A 24,844-nucleotide genomic window follows, 5' to 3' on the forward strand; every position below is an offset into this window, starting at 1 on the left:
GTATTAATCTATTAATAGGGTGGTGGGTATCAATCCATAACAGGGAGGTGGGTATTAACCCATTTATAGGGGAGGGGGGTATTAATCCATTAATACAGTAGTGGGTATTAATCTATTAATAGGAAGGTGGGTATTAATCCATTACTATGGAGGTGGGTATTAATCCATCAATATGTAGGTGGGTATTAATCCATCAATAGGGAGGTGGGTCTTACCCATCAATAGGGTAGTGGGTATTAATCCATTAATATGGTAGTGGGTATTAATCTATTAATAGGAAGGTGGGTATTAATCCATTACTATGGAGGTGGGTATTAACCCATTAATAGGGCAATGGGTATTAATCCATTAATAGGATAGTGGGTATTAATCCATGAATAGGGTAGTGGGTATTAATCCATTTATCGGAGGTGGTTATTAATTCATTTTTATGGAGGTGGGTATTAATCCATTAGTAGGGAGGTGGGTATTACTCCATTAATAGGGAGATGGTGTTAATCAATTAATAGGGCAATGGGCATTGATCCATGAATAGGGAGGTGGGTATTAATCCATCAATATGGCAATGGGTATTAATCCATTAATAGGAAGGTGGGATTTAATCCAATAATAGGATGGTGGTTATTAATCCATTAACAGGTCAATGGGTATTAATCCATTAATAGAGAGGTGAGTATTAATCTATTAATAGGGTGTGGGTATTAATCCATTAATAGAGAGGTGGGTTTTCATCCATCAATAAGGCAATATGTATTAATCCAGTATTAGGGAGGTGGGTATTAATCCATCAATAGGGCGGTGGGTATTAAACCATTAATAGGGAGGTGAGTATTAATCCATTAATAGGGCGGTGGGTATTAATCCATTAATAGGACGGTGGGTATGAATCCATTAATAGGGGTATTAATCCATTAATAGGGCGGTCGATATTAACCCATCAATGGGGGGGGGGCATTATTCTATTAATAGGGCGATTTGTATTCATCCATTAATAGGAGTAATAATCCATTAACAGAGCGATGGGTATTAATCCATTGATAGGGTGGTGGGTATTAACGCATTGAGAAGGTATAAGGCAGTAGTGAGTATTAATCCATTCGCTTCTTTCACTACTTGTGTCCTAATCAACAAACGCAGGGATCTTTCAACCCCTCTGCTCCCCCCACCTCCCCACCCCCCAGTCAGAGCCCCTCCCCCCGCCCCCACCATCCCCTCAGTAGTCCAGGGGCTCCTGACTGCCCTGTGGTATAAAAGCGCCCAGAGGGCCGCTCTCTCGGAGCTGGCTTTGCTCTCCGGGCTCCCAGGAACAATATCCTCTTTCAAGCAGGTTTTGTTTTACGGCCCCTCGCGCACAGATAGCATTTCTGGAGGGCGAGTATACTCGGCTGGCGTGCCAGAGCGCCATAAACTTGCAGGCAGTCAAGTATGCGGCATCAGGCCCCGCATAAACACTGACATAGGGGAAACATTAATTCCCGAACCCTGACTCGGCGCCGTCAGGCTATAAACACCTACTTGGCACGAGTTCAGCGGCCTGCCCCGAGAGATGGCGGCAGTAAGCAGTGGCCCCTGCTGGCAGTGGGGGAAGGGGCGCCGAAACCAGGCCAGACCTGACTCCGCCCCGTTCCCACCGGCCTCTCGGAGGCACCACTCTGTCACCGACTCAGGAAGTATAAAACCCTCCTTCAATAAAAACTGCAGCGTTCTGGCTCTGTATGCACCGCGTACAGAAGATGCGTGAATACATGGAACTCAGTCCCGAGACGGAGCGTGGCCTGTGAGATCAATGTCCAGCTGTATATTAATTATCAGGGCAGTGTCGTTGATAAGATAGCTCAGTGAGTTAATGCCACAGACACCTGTATAACCAGGGCTTTACAGTGGATGAAAACGGATGGGAGTCCCTCCAAGGGGTGTTATCAAAGAAGCCTAACTTGGAATCCTTTCCAAGGGGCGTGGCCTGTGTAATTAAGGATGTGGCTTAGAAGCTGTGAACTAAAGTCCCGTGCTTCACATAGCCTGCCCTCACTCTGATACCTTTCTGTGAGTTTTCATTTATTGCATGTAGACATATTACACATCAACAAACACACATCTAAATAAGCAAGAGCTGTTGGCTTTGTCAGTGCTTGTTGGCAGTATCAGATAAATGAATAACAACCAGTGTTTGATTTGTAAATATAAATAAATAAATGCCAGGGCCCTTACCAGGGGCCACTGCAGCTTGCAGCACCCATTGCCCCTGCTATGCTGCCAATGACAGTACGCCCAGTGCCAACACCACTGATATCAACCACAAGGAATACAAGGTGATGTAAAAGTGCACGTGTTGTCTCAAGTGTTTTTACAGTATTTGTTGAGAACCTGATCAGTGTCTGTAAAGTTAAGGATATGAAAATCAGTGCTTAATTTGTGCTTGTTGTTTCCGGTGCTGAGCACCGGCACTTATTTTTGATTTTTGAGGGCCGGGGCTTATTCTTCTGCCTCGGGCATTTGCTGCGAGCTAAAGACACATATGGGAAAGACGGAGGAAGGGAAAAATAGAAAAAGCGTCAGAAAGGGAGAAATTAGAAAGCTGCAGGAGTGAGCTGAAGGGGCAGGGAGCGGGTGTAAATGGATTGAAGAGGCCCGTGCTTTCTTCAGGATTACGCCGCCTCAGTATCCTGTGCTCGCACATTTAATTGCTGCAGCCGCAAGTTTAAGAGGAGGGCTTCGGGCACCGGCACCTTTTTATTTACAAATTAGGCACTGATATGAATACATAACAGGACCCAATAAGGACCCGTTTCAAGTTAAGTTTTTAATTACAGTTAGGTCTGGGGCCTGGCTGGACGCACCCCACATCAGCATCCTCTCCATGCGAGCAGCGCTTATGTGGCTAGAGCAACCCTTGTTATGGATAGACGCTTTCAGTCCTAAGCAGTAAAGTGGTAACTAAATATGCCCTGTTATCTTACAGAGGTCTCTCTTGGGTATGCTGTCACTGGGTACCATTTAAAGGGGGACTACCACCGAGTACAGTTTTTGAGCACCAAATGGCCCACTATACAGAAACTCAACATCAACCAGTCATTTTATGTCTTCTAAAGTATCTTCTGCAATGCGTCAAATAAAAACTAGAAGTGCGGGCACTTTCTATCCCATAGTAACTTTTTGCTATTGAGAGGTTTTGGGTCCTCTTCCATTGAAAGTATCGCACCCCTTCCAAGAAGTGCCACTATTCTCCCTTTCAAATCTGAGAAGTGCAGGCACTCAGTACCTAAGAGTACCTGCCCACTCAAAGCGCCGAAGGTGTGTCACTTTCTCCCAACTTGATATTCTGACACGTTTCAGGGGGAGGGGTTACTTTCTGTGGCACACCCACAGCAGTGCATCCACATGACATATATACGGTGGCACGCGCCTCTCCCACTTGAAATATCGAGGATCGCGAGGTGGGAGACGGAGGGTCTCTCTCAAACGCCAACTTCCAGACGTTTACATTGGAGAGAGACCTTACATTGGAAAAAATACAATGACGCGGACGATTCATGACTTTTCTTGTGGACAATTCAATACGTAAAAGGATGTTGTGGGAACCGTTTCCTTTAAACCACCCATTTTGGAGAGCTGGAGCAACTGCCATGCCTCAGGACCGAGACTACCCCAAGGCCACCTATCATGAATAAATTAAGCAACCACAGCCCCTTGCTTTTGTAAAGTTTCTATGGTAAAATATTTCCTTACGAGTATGGCTCACATGTACCTTCTAGGCGACGTAGAGCCTGAGCCAAGCAGAAAGTGTTGCCCCCTAAGCATAGGAAGACTTTGCATGACCTGCCTAGACTCAAGTCCATATTTTGAAAAACTTTGCCATAGTTTTATGGATGGACATGTTTCGGGTGAGGGGTTACCTTTTTTAGGGGTGGGAAGATCTCCTGTAGGCCTTCTAGTCCTGGTACATTAACGTCCCACTGCCCCTACTCACTGCCTCACCCGGGTGCCCGAATCTGTAAAGGGAAAAAGAACAGTTGATTGGCGGAATGTAGACCAAATCAAACATTCACCCCCAGTCACAGATCTGGGTTTAATTCATCACTTTGTTGCTCACCATGTCATTCCAGTTTGAACCCAGCCATATGCAAATTAGTCTTGACCCTGCTCCCCATGGGAACAGCCCAGCCCGAACTGCCAGACCAGGTCCTCCGTGGACCAGAAACAAGCATCCTAGGACCGGTTTCTGGGTATCACCCCTCTTCAGCCAGGCTAGCTTGAATCTGGTGGCATAGTGAGCCCGGGACCCTCGTCTGGCCAAACCCTTCCCACTTGGTGTGACAATTGCAAAAAGAACAGTTGATGGATGGAATACAGAACAAATCAAACATTCAACCCAGTCACAGATCTGGGTTTAATCACCAGTGGGGTGGCGTGGTGAGCAAAAAAATGATGGATTGAACCCAGATCTTTGTGACTGGGGGTAAATCTTTGCATTGTTCAGCATTCTGTCCATCCTTTGTTCTTTTTGCATTTGTCGCCCCAGGTGGGAAGGGTATGCCAGATGTGGGTCCTGTGCTCACTGCACCACTGGATTCAAGCTAGCCTAATTGATGAAGGGTGATACCCTGAAACTGGTCCAAGGATGCTTGTTTCGGTCCAGGGAGGACCTGGCTTGGCAGTTTGGGATGGGCTGTTCCCATGAGGAACAGGGTCAAGACTGATTTGCATATGGCTGGGTCCAAACTGGGGTGGCGTGGTGAGCAAAAAAATGATGGATTAAACCCAGATCTGTGACTGGGGTGAGTGTTTGCATTGTTAGCACTCCATCCATCATCTCTTCTTTTTGCACAAATCTGAAAGGGGCACTCTGCTTCTTTGTGGACCCCAGAGAGAGGCGGCTGACCAATCAGCTGGGATCGCCCTGACAGCGTGACCTCATGAAATAAACCTATGGGAAGAACATCGGGCAGCAGTGCCATGGAGAAAAAAAACAGCCCGCTGTGTTTTTTCAGAGGTTTTGTGCTGTGTCACAATAATGACGGGAAGACAATCTTGTACTCTGGGTTGAGCACAACCAGGAAATTCCAAGGACATTAACTACCGGCAACCATGAATTAATTTGCTGAAAACAGCTCTAATTGTTCAAAGCTACAAAGGAAAGGCTGAGTCTATGAGCAGTACACCCTTTGAAGATCTCACTTTGTGTTTATGACCCGGTGGGTAGTGCCCCCGTAACAGGGCATTACCAACCACCGTTTACACTAAACAAAGATTTCTGCACCTGATTTGGCCAGGGGATTGCATTTCTAAGGGTGCCACCTTTCAAGAAATTCGCCTTAGCCCTGGCCAACCAAGTCTGAAGCTCTTCTAAACTGTCCAATGAAAAAAACATATTGAGTAGTTTTATCTAATATCTTTTTATAGTAGATAATAGCAATATTTCTTTCAGGCTTTACCACTTCAATAATGCCCTGGGGGCGGGGAGGAGCGGCATTTTGAACACCTGGAAGGAAACAAGCATATAGATCTGTAATAACTAGCCGGATCGTCCTTCGCAGATTTAAAATGAATTGTAATCTACAGGTAATGATATGGAATCAGAAAAAGCTGAACACAAAACAGAAGTAAAGGAGGAAGCCTTCCCCCTGGGTTGCCATGACAATGCTCTGAGCTTAAGTAGTAATCTGCTCCTGCCGGTTAGGGGGGGTTGCTGCGGCGGGAAATCAGTGGGTGGATGGGTGGGGGGGCACCCATCGCTCTGATCGGCCCCTGATGACTGTAATCACCCGCGGTGGGGAGGGGTGGAAGGGACCTCTGTGTTTTCAGTACAGCTCAAATGCAAATGGCCAATATTTCCTAGGGAGCAAGAGGGAGCTGGTTGGCGGGCGAGAGAACACACGTCTATAAAAAGACCCTATCGCGGCTCTCGCTTGAGGTTGACTTCTCAAGTAGCTTTTATGAAAAAGCATCAGTATGGAACTAATAACCTGAGAAGCAGCGTTCCGCCCGAGCCGTCCATTATTGGGCGGACCAGGCACCTTGTTAGATTCACGGCCACTTCCCACGCAGAGAACGGTGATGACGCCCCTTTCCTCTTCTTCTCAGGTGTATGGCCAACACGTGACTTCAATGGAGATGTAGCAGGACTTTGAACCCTATAAAGTGACATCAACACGTTGACATCATAGCACCTGGCCTGCCATGGTGCTTTCCCCATGTGCACCCGTTAGACGGTTCAGACATTAGCCAAGCCAGAGTCTTGCAAGCCCAACTGAGAAAAGGTGATATGGTGTGAGAGAGGAACATTGCTTCTCCTCCGAATACCAAAACAGTCCAAGCCAAAATGGCGTCCACTGGCACCCTCCGGGTGGGGGGCGGGCCAACAAAAAGAAAACCCTGGAAAAGGCAGGGAAACAGCTGCACATACGGGGCGTCCATCAGGACTACACTGAAGGAAGCGTCCCATGTGGGATCGCGAGCGCACTGACACGGGTGGGTAGGTAAGCTAGGAAACTAATGAATATGGAGGTTATACTTGATTTCCTGGGAAATGTTCTGTAGAGGAAATGGAGCTCAGCCAAACATGTATGGAATAAAAACGGGGCAAATAAAATGACATTTTAAAAGGACGTGCTACGCCCACCTCCGAAGAATGAGAGGGGGATGATTGAACTCTGGGTCTGAGAACACAGAGGGCATTAGAAACCTATGCAGCACCAAGAGATTTACAGGCAGCGCCGAGTGAGCGTGTGCCACCCGGAAGCACTACAAAAGACTGCCGGCACAGCGAGGGCAGGGCAGTCCCTCAAAGACTGCAGCTAACCGACTGCACAGGGAGGGATTTCTACAGATTCAAAACAACGTGACGCCGTGGCAAAACAGAAGAGACGGGTGATACAGGAAGGACACGGCCAATGAGAGGGTACAGAAGGTCCACGAGAAAAACCAGGAGCGCTGGAAATGAGAGACAGCTGAAAGAGACCACAGAAACACACTCCAATCCCAAAACAGCGCAGAGAAGCCAAATGTTACCTGGGGAGCACTGCAAGTAACAAACCGAGCCAACAGACCATCGTGGGAAATTTAAGCAGGGTGTAAGTGAATAATGTAACGGAGAGGACGGCGGGTCCCCTGATAGCTCCTCAAAGCGTGACAGCTTTGCATGTGTTACCTGTAATCTGTGCAGACGAGAGACATCACAGAGTGGCCATGTGTTACCAGTAATCTGTACAGACGAGAGACAGCACAGAGAGGGCAAGTGTTACCGGTAATCTGTGCCGACGAGAGACAGCACAGAGAGGGCACGTGTTACCAGTAATCTGTGCAGACGAGAGACATCACAGAGTGGGCACGTGTTACCAGTAATCTGTGAAGACGAGAGACAGCACAGAGAAGGCACGTGTTACCAGTAATCTGTGAAGACGAGAGACAGCACAGAGAAGGCACGTGTTACCGGTAATCTGTGCAGATGAGAGACAACACAGAGTGGGCACGTGTTACCTGTAATCTTTGCAGACGCGAGACAGCACAGAGAGGGCACGTGTTACCATTAATCTGTGCGGATGAGAGACAGCACAGAGAGGGTATGTGTTACCGGTAATCTGTACAGTTGAGAGACAGCACAGCGAGGGCATGTGTTACCATTAATCTGTGCAGACGAGAGACAGCACAGAGTGGGCATATGTTACCAGTAATCCTTCCAGATGAGAGACAGCACAGAGAGGGCATGCGTTACCCGTAATCTGGAGACGAGAGACAGCACAGAGAGGGCAAGTGTTACCAGCAATCTGTGCAGATGAGAGACAGCACAGAGAGGGCACGTGTTACCAGCAATCTGTGCAGATGAGAGACAGCAGGGAGAGAGCACGTGTTCCCAGTAATCTGTGGAGATGAGAGACAGCACAGAGAGGGCATGTGTTACCATTAATCTGTGCAGACGAGAGACAGCACAGAGAGGGCCTGTGTTACCAGTAATCTGTGGAGACGAGAGACAGCACAGAGAGGGCACGTGTTCCAGTAATATCTGCAGTTGAGAGACAGCACAGAGAGGGCACGTGTTACCAGTAATCTGTGCAGTTGAGAGACAGCACAGAGGACACGTGTTACCAGTAATCTGTGGAGACGAGAGACAGCACAGAGAAGGCACGTGTTACCGGTAATCTGTGCAGATGAGAGACAGCACAGAGTGGGCACGTGTTACCAGTAATCTTTGCAGACGCGAGACAGCACAGAGAGGGCACGTGTTACCAGTAATCTGTGCAGATGAGAGACAGCACAGAGAGGGCATGTGTTACCATTAATCTGTGCGGATGAGAGACAGCACAGAGAGGGTATGTGTTACCGGTAATCTGTACAATTGAGAGACAGCACAGCGAGGGCATGTGTTACCATTAATCTGTGCAGACGAGAGACAGCACATCGTGGGCATATGTTACCAGTAATCCTTCCAGATGAGAGACAGCACAGAGAGGGCATGCGTTACCCGTAATCGGTGGAGACGAGAGACAGCACAGAGAGGGCAAGTGTTACCAGCAATCTGTGCAGATGAGAGACAGCACAGAGAGGGCACGTGTTACCAGCAATCTGTGCAGATGAGAGACAGCAGGGAAAGAGCACATGTTACCAGTAATCTGTGGAGATGAGAGACAGCACAGAGAGGGCATGTGTTACCAGTAATTTATGCAGACGAGAGACAGCACAGAGAGGGCCTGTGTTACCAGTAATCTGTGGAGACGAGAGACAGCACAGAGAGGGCACTTGTTACCAGTAATATCTGCAGTTGAGAGACAGCACAGAGAGGGCACGTGTTACCAGTAATCTGTGTAGTTGAGAGACAGCACAGAGGACACGTGTTACCAGTAATCTGTGGAGACCAGAGACAGCACAGAGAGGGCATGTGCTACCAGCAAACTGTGGAGAAGAGAGACAGCACAGAGAGGGCACATGTTACCAGTAATCTATCAAGACGAGAGACAGCACAGAGAGGGCACGTGTTACCAGTAATCTGTGCAGATGAGAGACAGCCCAGAGAGGGCATGTGTTACCAGGAATCAGTCCAGATGAGAGACCGCACAGAGTGGGCATGTGTTACCAGTAATCTGTGCAAACGAGAGACAGCACAGAGTGGGCATATGTTACCAGTAATCCTTCCAGATGAGAGACAGAACAGAGAGGGCATGTGTTACCAACAATCTGTGCAAACGAGAGACAGCACAGAGTGGGCATGTGTTACCAGTAATCCGTGCGGATGAGAGACAGCACAGAGAGGGCATGTGTTACCAGTAATCTATCAAGACGAGAGACAGCACAGAGAGGGCACGTGTTACCGGTAATCTGTGCAGAGGAGAGACAGCACAGAGAGGGCACGTGTTACCAGTAATCTGTGCAGAGGAGAGACAGCACAGAGAGGGCACGTTTTACCAGTAATCTGTGCAGATGAGAGACAGCACAGAGAGGGCATGTGTTACCAGTAATCTATCAAGACGAGAGACAGCACAGAGAGGGCACGTGTTACCAGTAATCTGTGCAGATGAGAGACAGCAGGGAGTGGGCATGTGTTACCAGTAATCTGTGCAAACGAGAGACAGCACAGAGTGGGCATATGTTACCAGTAATCCTTCCAGATGAGAGACAGCACAGAGAGGGCAAGTGTTACCAGTAATCCGTGTGGATGAGAGACAGCACAGAGAGGGCATGTGTTACCAGTAATCTATCAAAACGAGAGACAGCACAGAGAGGGCACGTGTTACCGGTAATCTGTGCAGAGGAGAGACAGCACAGAGAAGGCACGTGTTACCAGTAATCTTTGCAGACGAGAGACAGCACAGAGAGGGCACGTGTTACCAGTAATCCGTGCGGATGAGAGACAGCACAGAGAGGGCACGTGTTACCATTAATCTGTGCAGATGAGGGACAGGACAGAGAGGGCATGTGTTCCCAGTAATCTGTGCAGACGAGAGACAGCAGAGAGAGGGCACGTGTTACCATTAATCTGTGCAGATGAGAGGCAGCACAGAGGGCATCTGTTACCAGTAATCTGTGCAGACGAGAGACAGCACAGAGAGGGCATGTGTTACCATTAATCTGTGCAGATGAGGGACAGGACAGAGAGGGCATGTGTTCCCAGTAATCTGTGCAGATGAGAGACAGCAGGGAGAGGGCACGTGTTACCAGTAATCTGTGCAGATGAGAGACAGCACAGAGAGGACATGTGCTTTTATTGTATGTCATCAATGAGTAACAGCGCATAGAGATAGCGTGTTTCCCCAGAGTCTCCGCAAATAAGTGGCACAGACGGCATTTGTTACCCCGTAATTTCAGCAAGTGTGGAACAGCAAAGAGACGCTATATGTTACTCTGAATCTCGGCAAATGAGCGGCAGCGCGGCGATGCCATGTGTTATCTTGGAAATCATGAGGCCTCATTATAGCTCGAAATCATGTCTGTCATGTTGTCAGGGTAACATGCAAGACAGACGGACCCCTTCTTTAGTCTTGGAGCACTGACAGGGCCAGGGGCTCCGTCTAACACTACCGTGGAGAGACACATGCTCTCCTGCACTGTGGGCCACAGTATGATGATAGGACATCCCCAGGAGGCACCACCATGCATGATGAGGCACACCAATAATGGTCGACCTTCAAGCTAGGCTTCAGAGGTTCTCATTAAACTATTCTAGAACAAAGTTCTTCAGAGCTCCAGGATCTATCTCTTGAGCATGTGACCTGGTGCCGACTACACAATATTGGCCCAGCATATAAGGTGACAGCAGTGGCCTGCAACTGACTGACTTGGCCCCTAGAAAGCAGTACCAATTAAATGGCAACTGACTTCCTATGGCTTCAGTGCTTTAAAATGTGGCTGGTAAAATCTGTAATGCTAATAGGGTCTAATCTTAAGATTTTTCATGAAATTGTCACACCCCATGCCTGTCGATATCAGGGGCAATGCAGCTTGGGTACATGGTATTCAAAGTTCAATGGAATGTCTTTGCAAAAGTACCTAGTTGTAGGTTGTGCCGTGTGGCACTCACAGGATACAATTACTACATTTCTATAGGTTTCTTGTACAGGTATGACGGAAGCCGAGAAGTTACATAATGACCTACCAAAACTTAACAGGCTGTGACGCTGGAAATCAGACACTGGATTCCCTGACATTCAAGAGCTCAGCTGAGATCAGATTCATTGATGTTCCTTGTCAGAGATGGGCCTTCAAGTCCCCACAATGTGACTCAGATCTGCGGTAAGTGCAGGTGAGTTATAAACCATCGGTGACCAGGCAAACTTGCGCTAACATCTACCAACGAAAAGGAAATTTGATTCCCGTTAGGGGAGCCCTCCATTCCGTCCCAGAGACAGTCCACTGGCTAGAGTTTTGGGATCAATCTCTGTACTTGTGTGCTTTCAAGGTTGCTTAAAAAATACAGTTGTCTCGAGCAAGCCAGCATCAGTAACAATCATCAATGGGCATTCCAGAATGTTGCTTTGTTTGATGCTGTGTTTCATGATGTCTCCTTGGTTTTTGAGATGCATAAAACATCATTCTCTGGCTGGCCCTAGGACACGCAACCGGGAAACGCGCGGAATAACGCGTCCGAAACAACAATGTCGTTTACATCGCACGCGGAACAACGCTTGCCAGAGCAACGCAGGGCTTCTCCTCTGCCCTAACCACGCATGTGCTGAACAACGCACATGCGTGGTTAGGGCAGAGGAAAAGGGAGAGTGCATCGGGAGAGGATGCGGTCGGGTAAGTGGGGCTGGCGCAGGATTGGGGGAGTTAGGCCATTTTTTTTAGGGCAGGTGGGGGGTCGGGGTAGTTATGTTTTTAGGGTGGGTGGGGGGGTCGGGTAGTAGCGTTTTGAGGGCAGGTGGGGGTCGGGGTAGTTATGTTTTTAGTGTGGGTGGGGGGGTCGGGTAGTAGCGTTTTGAGGGCAGGTGGGGGTCGGGGAAGTTATGTTTTTAGGGTGGGTGGGGGGTCGGGGTAGTAGCGTTTTTAGGGCATGTGGTCGGGGTACTTGTGTTTTTTAGGGCGGGTGGGGGAGTTGGGGTAGTTATGTTTTTAGGGAGGGTGGGGGGGTCGGGGAGTAGTGTTTTTAGGGAGGGTGGTGGGGGGTTGGGGTACTTGTGTTTTTAGGGTGGGTAGGGGGTGGGGTAGTTATGTTTTTAGGACGAGTGGGGGGTCGAGGTACTAGTGTTTTAGGGGAGGATGGAGACTTTTTTTTTAAGGGGTGGGGGTTGGGGTAGTTATGTTTTTAGGGGGGTTGGTGGGGGCCAAGTTAGTTATGTTTTTTAGGGTGGTTGGGGGGGTTGGGATAGTAGTGTTTTTAGGGCAGGTGGCGGGCAGGGGTAGTGTTTTTAGGGCAGGTGGCGGGCGGGGGTAGTGTTTTTAGGGCAGGTGGGGTAGTTGTTTTTAGGGCCGGTAAGGGGGTCGGGTGGTTGTGTTTTTAGGGTGGGTGGTGCCATTTTTTTAAGGGGTGGGGTGGGAGGTCGGGTAGTTATGTTTTTAGGATGGGTGGTGGGGGGTCAGGATAGGTATGTTTTTAGGACGGGTGGTGAGGGTTGGGGTAGTTATGTTTTTAGGGCGTGTGGTGGGGGTCAGGCTAATTATGTTTTTTAGGGTGGGTGGGAGGGTCGGAGTAGTAGTGTTTTTAGGGCAGGTGGGGGGCGGGGTAGTTGTGTTTTTAGGGTGGGTCGGGTAGGTATGTTTTTAGGGTGGCGGGGGGTCGGGAGTTATGTTTTTAGGGGGGTGGTAAGAGGCTGGGGTAGTTATGTTTTTAGGGCGGGTGGCAGAGGGTCGGGTAGTTACGTTTTTAGGGCGGGTGGTGGGGTTGTTGTGTTTTTTAGGGCAGTGGAGAGGTCAGGGTAGTTGTGTTTCTAGGGCGGGAGGTGGGGGGTCAGGGTAGTTATATTTTTAGGGTGGGTGGTGGGATGGTCGGGGTACTGATGTTTTTAGGGCGGTGGTGGAGGGTCAGGGTAGTTTTATTTTTAGGGTTGGTGGGGGGGTCAGGGTAGTAGCGTTTTTAGGGCAGGTGGGGGGTCGGGGTAGTTATGTTTTTAGGGTGGGTGGGGGGGTCAGGGTACTTGTGTTTCTAGGGCGGGTGGGGAGGTCGGGGTAGTTGTGTTTTGTAGGGTAGGTCAGGGTAGTTGTGTTTTTCAGGGCGGGTCGGGGGTCGGTAGTTGTGTTTTTAGGGCGGGTAGGGGGGTCAGAGTAGTTATGTTTTTAGGGCAGTTGGTGGGGGTTGTGGTAGTTATGCTTTTAGGGCGTGTGGTGGGGGGTCAGAGTAGTTATGTTTTTTAGGATGGGTGGTGGTTGGAGTAGTAGTGTTTTTAGGGCAGGTGGGGAGCGGGGTAGTTGTGTTTTTAGGGCGGGTCTGGTAGGTATGTTTTTAGGGTGGTGGGGGGTCGGGAGTTATGTTTTTAGGGGGGTAGTAAGAGGCTGGGGTAGTTATGTTTTTAGGGCAGTGGTGGAGGGTCAGGGTAGTTACGTTTTTAGGGTGGGTGGTGGGGGTCGGGTTGTTGTGTTTATTAGGGTGGTGTGGAGGTCGGGTAATTGTGTTTCTATGGCGGGAGGTGGGGTGTCAGTGTAGTTATGTTTTTAGGGTCAGTGGTGGAGGGTCGGGGTAGTTATGTTTTTAGGGCGGGTGGTGGTGGTCGGGGTTGTTGTGTTTTTTTAGGGAGGGTGGGGAGGTCGGGATACTTGTGTTTCTAGGGCGGGTGGGGAGGTCGGGGTATTTATGTTTTTAGGGCGGGTGGTTGTTGGGGTCGGGGTAGTTGTGTTTTTTAGGGGGGGTCAGGGTGGTTGTGTTTTTTAGGGGGGGTCGGGGTAGTTGTGTTTGTAGGGCAGGTGGGCGGGTCAGAGTAGTTATGTTTTTAGGGCGGGTGGTGGGTGGCATGCTAGAACCACGTATGCCGTTCCACACATGCCTTTACTAGGCATGCTTTTACAACAAAAAATCATTGTAAAGGCATGCGTGGTAAAGGCATGTGTGGAAACACATGTCGTCGTTGTTCAGACCGCGTTGTTCAGGCATGCGTGGTTCTCGCATTAGTTGTTCCAGCATACATTCCACGCAGCCACTTCCCTACCGCTCTCCATTTCCACAGATATCAGGATTTTGTGCCACATTCTGGTTGTCCCCGAGTTGCGTTCAACCTCACAATACGAGGCAAATCTTCAAGGATCCACTAAAGAAGACTTTTTCATCCTACATCAGTGGTTCCAGAAACATCAGGCTTTAAAGTTTCCCTAGTAGGCATTACTGTTCTCAATTAGCCAGCCAGGATCTTATGACTTCTGGGGCAATGAAAAGATGCCCATGAATACCCAGAACTCCAAGCATTGAAAACATTCCACCATAGATTCAGACCTGCCAAATCACACTGTGCCACCGTGTGTCACATGATTTTGGCTCCCTTCACACAGTCACCCGGTGAGTTGCTGAGATCACATGGTGGCAGAGACAATGAGCACGAAAACACTGCACAAAGTTGCTTTTCAGCTCGTCTGTGGAAGCTCAGAGCTGGTGATGTCCATTAGGTGGTGTGAAAACAGCCTAGGATATTGGTGACAGCCTCAGCGGCAACCCTTTGGTTTTATTTTTGGAAGTGGTGGAAGGTTTGGTGAGGAGCAGAGTGACTCTTAGGTAGCTCCTGGCGTGATACTCCACCCTCTTTGAGGCCCCACCCCTTACACAGTGAAATAAATGTATAAATTACTTTGGAACTGGGGAACCAGGTTTGAGTCTCAGCGTCTGCTCAATATCCTGTGATTCTGGGCAAATCACTTAATCTCCCTGTGCCCTAAAAAAAAAAAATGTATCTTTTTGTAAAGTAACTGGTGCTCATATAGTGTTCCAATACCTTTGGGTCCTCAAATAATGAATGTGTCCTTGTGTAATATAACTGGTGCTCATGTAAAGGCTCCAATGCCTTTGGGTCGAGTTCACGTTATATAAAACTGCAACAAAACAAAAGAGGAAAAGAAAAATAGAAAAACCATCACCAAGGGAGAAAGCAGGAACCTGCAAGAGGGAGATAAAATGGGAAGGGAGTCCCTACCAGTGGATTTGCGAGGCATGAAGTGGATTTTAAATTATGCAGCATTGGTTTTCAGCATGCAGACAATTAATAGCACCAGCCGCAGGCTTCTGAGCAGAGATTTAGGCATCAGCACACTTTCTTCTACCAATCAAGCACTGAATGACTGGAACAGAGAGTAAACAGTTCTCCAAAAGCTGTAGTTTCTATTACTTGCACTTCCTTCGGAGCTTCAGCAGCACCACGTCGACTGTAGAGATGCTGAGGGGTCAAACCAGTAATATAAACTGGGGGTGGAAACGTGTGTGATGGCATGTCCTTCCCTGAGGAGTGCAGGGACGTGGAGAGGCTGGACGAGTAATCCACACTGAGGGTCCGGCAGCCATTACCTTCCCTAAAAAGAACAGGCCCCGCCCTTCCCGTCAGCTAGGTGTGAGACGAAAGTGTGAGGGGGTGGGCCATACGAGAAGAAAGCCTGTGAAAGCAAGGGTGGCAGAAACAAAAGCGAGTTTAAATCAGTGGCCCGGTAGCATTCAAGTTGACCACCCAAGAAGCACCAGGACAAGAGGGCAGATGGCAGCAGACTGCCACTGAAGGCAAGATAGAGCCAGGATCGGGCCTTGGATTTTGGGGGCCAAAATGTGGAGGGCCCTCTCATTTTCATACAAGGTGACACAATCAGGGCAGTTAGCATCTCAATAGATGCCCCTGCTCCTGAAGCTGCTTTATGCAGACCCCTCATGGGCTCTAGCCCCTCTCTCTCAGCCACCTGCAAGCACCTCTAACAGCTCATAAAGAGCTGAATTATGAGAGCTGTTTATGTGTTAATAGTGGGCGGGGGAAAGCTAATTGTAGGACAAAAGGCATCCTATGGTGCCTCTGTGTGAGCAGGCAGGAGGCCTGATTGCAGGACAAACGTGCAGAATGTGTCTCTTGCAACTAGGAGCATAGAAGGGGTCCCCTCCCATGGACCTCGCTTCACCATAGCAGTGAGGTGCAGGGGAGTGGGGCCCCCTCCCGTCGGCCCAATTGCAACAAGACACCTTTCTTTCAATTGGACACAAGAGGACAATTTTGCTTCAGTGGCCTGACTGCGGTGTCTTGGTGAGGGGCCCAAGTTGGTGGGCTGAGTGTGGGGCCCTGGGCAGCTGCCCACACTGCCCATGCCTAGTGCCCGCCCTGAAAAGAGGAAGCAGGAAGGCATGGGGAACTGCAGTGGAACGTGGGCACCTTTGCAGCGTGGCCAAAGGAAGACAGTCTGCCCTCAACAAAAGCAATGGACAAGGGCTGCAAGGGCAGCTGGACAACTCAGTCATAACATACCCGCAGGCCTTGGGATGCCAAATGGCAGGGCAACCTGAGGGAGACCTCAACAACAGGCAGGGCAACCTGTGGGAGACCTCAACAACAGGCAGGGCAACCTGTGGGAGACTGCAACAACATGCAGGGCAACCTGTGGGAGACTGCAACAACATGCAGGGCAACCTGATGGAGACCGCAACAACAGGCAGGGCAACCTGAGGGAGACCGCAACAACAGCAGGGCAACCTCAGGGAGACCGCAACAACAGGCAGGGCAACCTGAGGGAGAAAAAGGCAGGGCAACCTGTGGGAGACCGCAACAACAGGCAGGACAACCTGAGGGAGACCGCACCAACAGGCAGGGAAACCTGAGGGAGACCGCAACAACAAGCAGGGCAACCTGAGGGAGACCGCAACAACAGGCAGGGAAACCTAAGGGAGACCGCAACAACAGGCAGGGCAACCTGAGGGAGACTGCAACAACAGGCAGTACGGCCGTTGGGCAGGCATGGCACGTGCAGCCTAGGTACAGCAGGGGTGGGAACTAAAGGTGGTAGTATGTGGAGCCTTGAATCCTGCAAGTGTTCCTCACTGTGAAGAGATGGAAGGAGGAGACAAACAAAGGGTTACCATGACAGTAATTAAGGATGATAACGTCAAAACCCTGCGATCCAAAGTCCACCTGCAAGTGTTCAGAAAGACTATAAAGAAAGTACAGAGCTTAAGAAAGTCCACCTGAAGGCGGACAGGAATGTTTAATAAAACTGCAGCCAATAAACCCACCAATGTGTCAGAGTGGTTTATACCTCTGCATACAGGTGAATCGATGTTGGTACCCGAGACATAAATACCACAGCAGCGTTTCAAAGGGTTGGGGTGGGTTTTGGGAAAGAGTGAGTTTCCACAGGCCCTTCGTCTGGTAAATGTCTCCTGGAGACAGATGTGAGGGATTCCACCCATTCCAACGCCGACTCTGTTCCTCGTTGGAGGAGAGACGAGCTCATCACTGGCGACGGCCGCGTTTTCATGAGTAAGAGCTCGAGGAGGAGAAGAGAACACAATGTTATGGATAATTACCTTGAACCGAATAATCATTTTTCAATTTTTTTTAAATTCCTGGAGCAGGGCGGCTCTGAAGAGTCTGCCTGTTGAATAAATATGTAACTCGCAGTCTTCGATTCAGCCTGGAACAAAGGCATTTAGTGAAGCCTTTGAAGAGCACGAGTTTCCTGTTGGATGTAATAATTAGGTTAATGCGCGAAAGAAGCCTACAGCGCAGTCTAGACCACGGAGCGAGTGACGTAATCGAACGGCGACAGCGCACCATGTGCTCGAGGCTGGGAGAGCCTTGTATGATGCTGAGGCTTGCTCTGGGTAGAGTCCACAAGTAGAATACAGTTTGGCATACATGCAATGAGGAGAATTAGGCCCATATTTATACTTTTTTAGCGCCGCATTTGCGCCACTTTTTGACGCAAAAGCGACGCAAACTTACAAAACACAATTGTATTTTGTAAGTTTGCGCCGCTTTTACGTCAAAAAATGATGCAAATGCGGCGCTAAAAAAGTATAAATATGGGCCTTAATGTAGTTTCTGAATGAGAGCACGTTGAGCTCGTGGTGCCAATCACTAACCTCTTAAACTAACCGCCAATACTCTCGTTGACACTTTCTGGGGTTAGTTAATGTGTGGCCCTTCCTTCTCCAAAGCATGATGAGTGTCTGTAAATATGAGCAAAAGTCAGTCTCACAGACACCATGTCAGGGTCAGGCATCCAGGTGCTTTACATGCGCAGGTGCCTGGCAGCCTGAGCCAAGCTTTGCCAGGCTGAACATTTTGCAGCCCTGAGGCCAACGACCTGATCAGAAAGGCAGAGCCCTGTGAGGGCCTCCCCCTCATGAGTGTCACAGATAGTGGTAGCCTTGGGAGCTTCAGATTTAAGTCCAGGGCTGTCTCGATGATGCCTCATCATTGAGTGCTGTGGGATCAGCAAGCCTCACGGACCCACTCTGTAATCAGTTTGGGATGGTCCTCCTCTCATTGGCTGACCCATGACAAGATCATCTTCCATGAGTCCCTTCACTCATTGACGCCTCCAGCAACCTCTCAGGGCCTTGTGGTTCTCCTTCCTGCCACCCGTGTCACTGCTGCGGCCTGGTAAGTGTTTTGTTTGGGGAATGTTGGGTGGACTTGTATGTATGAATGTATTTGCACATATCAGAGTATTGTTTCTGATGGCCTGATAGGCAGTGGTGATGGCCTTGAATGTAATACAGACCCAGAGGGAGCCCATGAAATTCTGTCAAAGTTGGGGTGATGTGTTTGAACATTTTCAAGCCCCAGATGCAGGGGCGTATCTTCAGTGGGACTGTGTGGGGCGCTACACCCCCCAAATAAATGCATTTTCTGATAAATAGTTGGGTATAGGCGCTATCAGTTGGATATGGTGAAATGTCTGCAGGATTTCATCTGGAATTTTACATACATTCAGACAAAAACGCACACACTCTCTCCTCAGTTCTAAAGTTGTCAAAAATATTGGTAATTTTACAACATATTGTGTTTTCCCTCATTTAGTACCCCTACCAATCCACATTCCTCAGGCTTTCCTCTGCCCCTTAAGCAACTTCCATGCACCCTGCTTCCAGTATAATGTGTTCAAAGATTACATGCCAGTCTGATTGCCAGAAAATCTGAAGCTCACCCCCCACCACCACCACTATTACTGACCAAGCTACATCCCTGCCCAGATGATGCTCTGCCGTGTGAAGCTTCTCAGAGTAGTGAGTGGGAGGTCACTGAGTAGAATGTTACCTCCCTAAAGGAGGGAAAGAACCAGTACCAGCAAGTCTCTCAGAAATCAGCTTCTTGAAGGTAGAGTTTCACTTTATTGATGGAGGAGATCTTGCATGGTGGGACAGGACAGGGCAGAGAAAATCTGCATCTGGAGGCCATCCATAGATAGATGGTGACTCTAATGTGATAAAGTCAGCAGCCGTGTGGCAGGTAAGTATCGCCTGCCGTTATATGCAGCTTTATGGTGCCCAGCTGGACCCATCAGAGTTCCGCCACTGGCCAATCAGCACACTAATACAGTGGGAATTCCAGCTTCTAAACCACAAATGATCGTTTTAGTGTCTCAGGTCGCCTCTCACCAGGGTAGCTACCATTAGGGTTTTATGCATGCCACTATTAACGAGTGACTATGTGTTCCTGTCTTCCAATGTCACTATTACTTCCATGACCAATACCATGTATACCTCTATCGTTTATCGCTTGTATCATAACTGCCTTTTGTTATTCTTGTACAGCGCTCTCATACCTGAAAGAGTCTTGTATGCGCTATATAAAACTCTATAAACTAAATAAATGTTGAAACTAAGAAAAAACTCTTATGCAGGCGCCCTCAGCCTCTCCTTGCTTGCAGCAAATCAATGGATGTCTTATGATCATTTTAAACTCAGTACTTCAGTGCCTCGGTGAGTTAAATGCTAGTTGCTGAAATTTGTGGTTATCTGCACATCATGAGTTTGACTCTCCAGAAGGCTAAATCAGCCCTCCATACTTCTAACATCACTAAATTGAGTGACATTAAATTGGGTAATAGTAAGGCCTATTATGTATATCACTTACAAACTGCAGAAGTGTTTCATAAAACAGAAGTTATTGTTGTTTGCAAAAAAAAAAGTGTTCACTTTCGATCCGAGCAATCCTGTGATCTTCTCCAACCACTTCCAGCAGTGAAAGCCACGTTCTACAGTCTGAAGATATTCGGACACATCCTTCCCTGATCGCGGGTTCTTTCTTTGGGTTCAGACTTCCAGGACGTCTGCACTGTCCCACCTGGAGTATGTCAATGGGTGGTAACTGGTGGCAGGTAGGGGATCCAGAACTCCGCAGCCTATTCGAACGAGAGATCCCCGTGAGATTGGGGGTGGGTGGGCCTGCAGGGTCTGGGCAGTCACGGTGAAGGGCCGAGAAGAGTGCGGCTTGGTGGTCCAGGGGGGAGTGGAAGGGGGCAGCTGGGCTAGAGGTTTCCACTAAGTGTTCTGTTGCATCACTGAGTGTTGCATTTGGGCATGACAGTTGTCTCATGTAGGGGAGGGTGGACATATTTAGGAACATGTGAAACATGATATCCGCCCTTTGTTTTTTATTTGCATGTGAAGCAAAATATCGCCACGAAAACGGCTCAGATTTGCTCCGCAGGAGAACTTGAGAAATAGGTGCATTTTGTGGTGCATGCACTTTGTGTGGCTCTCCCTGGCAAAACCAAGGCTAGAGAGAACCGTACGGACTGCCCCAACCGCAGAGTTCTTGGTCTGGGAGCTTTTTTTTCTTCCATATTAGGTAGGGGCAAATTGCGCAGAATACCACGGAACAAAAAAATATATTTAACCCATCTTTGATCCTCTGATCAGTTTAAACTACCTTTCTGATGACCATTTGTGCAGCTAAATCACAGGGGATGCTGGTAGGGTAGGATATTGTGCAGATGCTCATTCGGGTTTTGTTGCCACGGGGAGGAAAGTCCCTCCCCTACTAAAGCGACCATTTACCTGGTTACCCACATTGCTCCACTGCACTAGCCTGTCCTCTGTGGGACGCCATTTTGCAGCAGGCTGAGATGGGCAATGCCTGCATTGCAGTGCAGAGCACATCTGCAGAGCCAGCGAGGAGGTGTGGGGGCGGGAGGGGGAGACTGGCTGTTCCCATTGTTTCCAGGAATTATGCTTCCCAGGTGTCTGCAGTTGCAAAGTAGTTTACATCACGCGAACAGGCAAGATAGCTCGATGGGTTGATCGGCTGATTTAGAAGGTGTATTATTAACCCACATAATCCACAGAGCCGAGTCAGTCCTTAATACTTACAAAGTTGATAAACTGAGTACCGCTGAGTTTTCTGTGTGCTCTATATATGTTAAGTATTATGAAGATTAACGCGGTGTTCTTTGGCATCAACGTAGTACTTTGCTGGAGGAGAAGGAGGTCAGGATATATATCATACGGCATTTAAAATGCAGCAGAAATTGGACCGCCGCATCTTCTGACACGCATATCATTTTCATTGGGGCACTCACGATATTGCAGCCTTTGCAGGCACAGTGCAAACAGACATTAACTTAATCACATTTATCTGCTACTGAGCATGCGCCCTCTGGAGCACACGCCCTTAAAACCGGCCTTCACTCACCTCCAAGCCTGGAACCCCGTGAGTGCAGCCAGTGCTTAATTTGATAAAATATAAGTGCCAGGGCCCAAGGTATTACTGACTATTCCAGGTCACGCTAATCTTTAAGGATGGCCTGTACCTGCTGGTTTTATTATTATTATTTTTAAGTATCTTCAACATTTTGCGAATTAGTTCTGCTACAAAATAGGCAACAGTGCCACCACCTGGTACACTGTCTTCACCTAAATGCCGGCACCCAGCACAGGCAAACACTGGCACAAATTAAGCACTGACCGCAGCTTGGCGGTGCCTGACAGTGCTGAGCGGCGAGGAAGCCAGATCACGGGCACGTTTATAGAAAGATTCTGAGTTGGGTGTCTGACACCGCTGTCGTGACAGAACCTGCCTTTCTTACTCTGCCCCTACCCACCACCTTGCCTGGAATTCCCCAAAGCAAAAGTCTGCCAGCCTTGCTGATACATTAAATCCTTATTTTAAATGTTATTTTAGAATTGATCATGTCCCCAGACGTTTGCGCGTGATTTATTTTTTGCAATCCTGAATAAACATTTTTTAAATGATGTCTTTCTACATGCACACAGAGAGAATTAGAAATAAATAAATTGTACGATTAATTTAAAATTGTTAAGATAACATAGCAGTCGCCAATAAAATACAAATAAAAGCATCTCACACATTAAAAATTAACAATATGCCATCGGCATTTAAGGGCTGTATCAAAAGACGACCATTAACACTATAAAAAGAATCACTAGCGTTTGTGCACAATGAAACGTGCACATGCTAGCCCTAGCGGCTGATTAAGTTAAAGCCCCCTTAGGAGCTATCACCTAGCATCTGACAATTCGGGAGGAGGGGGGGGGGATGGGGCGATGTGCCTTAGCCATCCATCTGCTGCTTTGCTTATGATGCAGATTTCCCAGTGCTTCTGGGGCGCTTGTGGTTATCAGCTGACCCTCTTCTAGCTACCAAGGACTTTCTTGGAGGTACGGGGGGCTGAGCGACCAGAGGCTAATAGACCCGCTGGCAGGCAGCCTTCCTACGGACCTCAATTACGATTTTAATTTACGTTACTCCTCAATGTGCAGCTTAAAGTGCCTCGTGCAACCTTATAAAGTGCTTCTTGTGACGTCATAAAGTGCTTGCCAGGTTGGAGGAGAAGCCAAATGCTGGTTTTACAGTACTTCTGGTACTCTATTAATGCTCTGTGACACACAATGTAATAAAGTGCTTCTTGTTAACCCATTGGTTGAGGAGCTCAGTTGTCTGCAACAGGCATCTCTCTCTCTCTAACAGTGTGTAACATTCTGTAGCTGCAGAGTTTAATACATATTTACTACACCATAATTTGCAGATTTCACAAAAATATAATATAATAATTCCTAGCTCAAACGGGTGAAAATAATACTGCCTAAGAACGTGGCACAAAATTGCATTTTTACCTGCATAACATAAATAAACTACTTTTGTATACTTTTTTCTATAATTTTGACTTAGATAACCTTAGATAACATCGCTGCAGAAATCATTCCTCCTTGCTGCATAATCCTGGTAGCCCTGACACTGGTAAAGCAGAGTAGTTTGGGGGCTGCCTTTATGATGATGAAATCCATTTTTCACAATCAATCATGAAATACATTCCATATTTCACAGTCCGCGTGCATAGCATTTGAAAGAATTAAAGGAAGTTCACGAGAAAAAAAACTTTGTAACTTCGTGCACCTCTAATCAAAACTGTGATTGGCTGGATGAGGAATGCGCAGCTCCCTGTGTTTTCACCTAGACTTCCTTTGAAAGATTCACCATCACTTGAAGCCCTGGGCATGTATTGCACTTTGTAGTTCACAGTGAGCTCCATTACTGCAAAAAAAATCTGGTTTGAAAATTGGAAAATTGGCTATTAACTTAAAATGGAAGACTGGGCCAATGACCTATCTGTCCATCTAGGTCTATTTTTTTTTTAGATCTTCCTGCTAGACGTGCTCCCAGCTGCCACAACCTGCTTGCCTTTAATATCAGTACCTGATCACTTACTGTCTCCTCTCCCTCGCCTCCTTCCTTCATCGACCTGAAGATCCTTCTGTACTCTCTTGCTGGGTACCACTTAAGTCCAGATTCAGATGTCATTGCATTTTGCTCATGATAATAAAATGTAATTGTTTTAAGTAACTCACTGAAGGAGTCTGCTCTGGAACTCATAATTATTAATTGGTAGCACCCTGTTTCTAGCTATGGTCGCAGCACTCAAGACAAGCACATTTTCGACAATGACAGTCACGTATCACCTCGCTTGGGAGCAGCAGTGATGAAGTTGATGTACTTTTGTGTAGTAGTGCAAGGGAAATAGATGGTCTGAAAATGGGGAAGAAAAGCATTCTCAAAATGTGGTAATTGGGGTACAAAAGTACTTATGGGGAATAACTTCTCTAATTTGCAGCGCAAAAGAAACATCTTGCAGTCTTCAACTTTTGTTGTATTTATTTTATTGGGGATATTCTTACATGGACCCAGCTCAGGGCAGAAGAGAGCGATACAAGGCACAAGGCTTACACAGCATTAAGGCCTGGCCTCAAAGCACAGGTGGGTCTTTACAAAAGTTCATGAAGGCTAACTAGAGTGCAGAGGTGTGATGCGTACAAATATAAACACTGAATATGGAGCCTGGGAAGGGATGGGAGAACTCAGACAGGGAGAAATGGTACGCAGTAGGATTAGGAGAGGTAACTTATCTGGATAAGAGGAAGGTTTTTAGGTCATGCCTACAAACTGCTTTTAGCTGCCTGCAGTTGAAGACCTATTCTGAGTCATATCACAACTCCTAGTAGACTTTATGTGCACCCACCATGTACCATTGGCTGGCTTTCCTAGCAATCTCAGTTGCCTTCTTCATACTCAATGCCTTTTATTCCTCTTCTTGTTTTTGCCCCGCCCCTGGAGCATAGCCTCTTTACCATGCTTTTCATAGGCTCACCTGTAACCTTCCACTGTTTACAATTAGGCAACTACTTTTTTCAGAACTCCATGCTAGTACACAGATGTTCTTGCTTTTTCTCTGATGTGTTGATTTGCCACTGAAATCCTCTGTGCTTGTTGCTCCAACTTCCAGTTCATCTGATGCTTACGCAACCCTCTGTGTCCTATGTTCCCACCTTCTCAGTTTTGATCCTCCTACCCAGCTCATCTTTTGCTTCTGACTCGCCTCCCTGTTCCGCTTGAGTTTCATACTTTTTATTAATTCCTACCCCATCCTGCTCCTCCATTGCTCCTCCCCCTGCTTATCCATCCTAGGTCCAGGTTGAAGCCTGTCCACCTCTAGGTGTAGCTGTGCAAAT

General features: G+C 47.9%; 1 protein-coding gene and 1 long non-coding RNA gene across 3 annotated transcripts in view; one reads left to right on the top strand and one right to left on the bottom strand.

The window, feature by feature from the left end:
* CACNA1C (calcium voltage-gated channel subunit alpha1 C) overlaps positions 1-24,844 on the bottom strand; it is a 1,395,795-nt gene that overhangs the window by 803,916 nt on the left and 567,035 nt on the right. The window lies entirely within an intron of this gene.
* Positions 6,782-24,844, top strand: part of LOC138288495 (uncharacterized) — a 36,433-nt gene continuing 18,370 nt past the window's right edge. Inside the window, exons 1-2 of one of the 2 annotated variants that reach the window (XR_011202416.1) lie at positions 6,782-7,070; positions 11,048-11,230. This is a non-coding gene — a long non-coding RNA (uncharacterized lncRNA). The remainder of the gene's footprint in view (positions 7,071-11,047; positions 11,231-24,844) is intronic. The other variant, XR_011202417.1, reaches the window with a different exon arrangement.

Source organism: Pleurodeles waltl, chromosome 4_1 (assembly GCF_031143425.1).
Source record: "Pleurodeles waltl isolate 20211129_DDA chromosome 4_1, aPleWal1.hap1.20221129, whole genome shotgun sequence".
Classification (NCBI taxonomy): domain Eukaryota; kingdom Metazoa; phylum Chordata; class Amphibia; order Caudata; family Salamandridae; genus Pleurodeles; species Pleurodeles waltl.